This window comes from Microtus ochrogaster, chromosome 6, assembly GCF_000317375.1.
Source record: "Microtus ochrogaster isolate Prairie Vole_2 chromosome 6, MicOch1.0, whole genome shotgun sequence".
NCBI lineage: Eukaryota > Metazoa > Chordata > Mammalia > Rodentia > Cricetidae > Microtus > Microtus ochrogaster.
In genome coordinates this window covers 53,693,120-53,696,355 of record NC_022013.1, presented here as the reverse complement: position 1 = coordinate 53,696,355, position 3,236 = coordinate 53,693,120, and the positions used below count along the sequence as shown (strand labels likewise).

Here is a 3,236-nt window from a genome sequence, read left to right as displayed (position 1 = left end):
GCTTCTTGAATTTTGCATGCAAATGGATGGAAATAGAAAACACTATCCTGAGTGAGGTAAGCCAGACCCAAAAAGAGGAGCATGGGATGTACTCACTCATATTTGGTTTCTAGCCATAAACAAAGGACATTGAGCCTATAATTAGTGATCCTAGAGAAACTAAATAAAGAAACCCAAAGAAAAACATATAGGCATCCTCCTGAATATACCACATTTTCTTATCCATTTACATGTTGGTGGACATCTAGACTGATTTCATTCCCCAGCTCTTGTGTCTATACAATGTAGTACAGTATAGTAGCACTGCACATGAATGCACAGGTTTCTCTGTAGCAGAATATGGTGATGCGCTGGGCAGAGGTAAAGCTTGGTCACACAGCAGTTCTATTCTAAGGTTTTTTCTTGAGGGGTGCAAAGAACTTTATTGATGGTATTCAAGAGAGTAGGGCTCCATAAGCCCCCTCCTGCTATTTTGGGAGTTTGGGATGGAAGCTGTGAGGGAGATGCTCAGTGTCAAGGGTTAGTTAGGACAGGGACTGCTCAGCAGCCGAGGACCTCTCTCTTGCTGTGTCCTTGCTGGGATGGGTGGTCCAGGGTGGGCTTCTTACTCCTTGGAGGCCATGTAGGCCATGAGGTCCACCACTCTGTTGCTGTAGCTGAATTCATTGTCATACCAGGAAATGAGCTTTACAAAGTTATCATTGAGAGCAATGCCAGCCCCAGCATCGAAGGTGGAAGAGTGGGAGTCACTGTTAAAGTCACAAGAGACAACCTGGTCCTCAGTGTAGCCCAGGATGCCCTTTAGTGGGCCCTCGGATGCCTGCTTCACCACATTCTTGATGTCGTCATACTGGGAAGCTTTCTCCAGGCGGCATGTCAGATCGACGAAGGACACATTATGGGTAGGAACGCAGAAGGCCATGCCCGTGAGCTTCCCGTTCAGCTCTGGGATGACTTTGCCCACAGCCTTAGCAGTGCCAGTGGATGCAGGGATGATATTCTGGGCAGCGCCACGGCAGTCGCGCCACGGCAGTCTCGCCACAGCTTCCCAGAGGGGCCATCCACAGTCTTCTGGGTGGCCGTGATGGCATGGACTGTGGTCATGAGTCCTTCCACAATGCCAAAGTTGTCGTGGATGACTTGGCCAAGGGGGCTAAGCAGTTGGTGGTGCAGGAAGCGTTGCTGACAATCTTGAGGGAATTGTCATACTTGTCATGGTTCACACCCATTACAAACATGGGGGCATCGGCAGAAGAGGCAGAGATGATGACCCTTTTGGCCCCACCCTTCAAGTGGGCCCCAGCCTTCTCCATGGTGGTGAAGACACCAGTGGACTCCACAACACACTCGGAGCCGGCATCCCCTCATTTGATGTTGGCGGGATCTCACTCCTGGAAGATGGTGATGGCTTTCCCGTTGATGACAAGCTTCCCATTCCTCAGCCTTAACTGTGCCTTAACTGAGTGAAGTCATACTGGAACATGTAGACCATGTAGTTGAGGTCGATGAAAGGGTAATTGATGGCAACAACATCCACTTTGCCAGAAGTGAAGGCAGCCCTGGTAACCAGGCGTCCAATACGGCCAAATCTGTTCACTCCGACCTTCACCATCGTGTCTCTGGAACGAGGCTGGCACTGCACGAAAAGCGGCTGTCTCTAGAACAGGGAGGAGCAGAGAGCCCTATTCTAAGATTTTTGCTTTGGTTTTAAGAATCCTCCAGAGTGATTTCCAATTGACTATACTTCCACTGACAGTACAACGAAGAGCTCGCCCTTTACATCCTCCATGGCAGCATGTGTTGTGATTTGAACTCCTGATAATGGCCATTCTGATCCTGATGGGACCTTAAAGTAGTTTTTGTTTGCATTTACCTGATGAGTAAGGACATTGAGCACTTTTAAAAATCATGTTTCTAGCCATTTTAATTTCTTATTTTTGGAATTTCCTGTTCATCTCTAGAGTGATTTTTTAAAAATAGTTTGCTTATTTTCTTAATGTTTAGACTTTGAGTTATTTGTGTATTCTAGATACCAATACTCTATCCATTAAATATCTGGAAAACATCTCCCATTCTTTGGGCTTCCTGTTCACTTTCTTCACAGCTCTGTTTTCTGTACAAAAAAAAAATGGTTTTTACTTTCATAGTATCCTTTAATTATTGATCCTGTATACTGTACTACTGGGCCTTACCCAGACAGTCCTTTTTGTTCTACTAAGCTGAGGCATCCCCCTACTTTTTCTTATAGCAGTTCAATTATCAGATTTTATGTTGAAATCATTGATCCATTTTGTGTTGAGTTTTGACCATGGTAAGAAATAGGGCACTAGATGGGTGGTGGTGGTGCACGTCTATTAATCCCAGTGCCCAGGGAGGTAGAGGCAGAGGTATCTCTATGAATTTAATGCCAGCCTGGCCCACAGAGGGAGTTTCAGGACAACCAGAGATACATAAAGAAGGCCTATCTCAGAAAAAAAAGCAAGAAAGAAAAAGAAAGAAGAATTTAGTTTTATTTTTCTGCATATTAAAATCCAGATTCTCCAGAATCATTTGTTAAAGATATTGTCTTTTTTCCTGTTGTATATTTTTGATTTATTTTTGTAATAAACAAAACAAAACAAAAACAAACAAAACCTAACTGTAGTTGTATGGATGTACATCTGGGTCCTCAAAGACTTGTTGTTTGTATTACTATGGCTCTGTAGTATAGTTTAAAATCAGATATGGTGATGCCATTTACAGTGTTCTTTTTGGTTGAGGATTTTTTTTGTCTGTCTTTTGTCTTTTGTGCCACCATGAGCATTGGGATTGTTTGTCTCCCTGTGAAGAATAGAATTGGAATATTAATGGGGATTACATGGAATCTATAGATACTTTTTGCTAGGATGGTCATTGTCACAATATTAATTCTTTCAATTTATAAGCAAGAGGTGTTATAAAAATGAAATAATAATTTTCGAACAAATGCACAGAGCTGGAAAAAGTATACTGAGTGAGGTAAGACAGCCTCAGAAAGGCAAATGGCCTATATTCTTTCTCATAGGCAGATAATAGATTTCAATCTCTTACTTTTTTGTTTAATTTAGAGAACAAGTGGAAACCAGGAAAACAGGAGGGGTTTTGTAGGATGGCATATCAAGGGAGCTATCGTAGAACATTACATATAAAAGAAAGTAGTACGGTGAAATGCTGAGGATGAAAAATCTTAAACAGGAGGAGTATGGGAGTATAAAAGT

The 3,236-nt window shown here is 42.8% G+C and overlaps 1 pseudogene; it reads right to left on the bottom strand.

Annotated features, from left to right (window-relative positions):
• Positions 1-563: 563 nt before the first annotated feature.
• LOC113456208 lies at positions 564-1,642 on the bottom strand (annotated as a pseudogene).
• Positions 1,643-3,236: the final 1,594 nt, after the last annotated feature.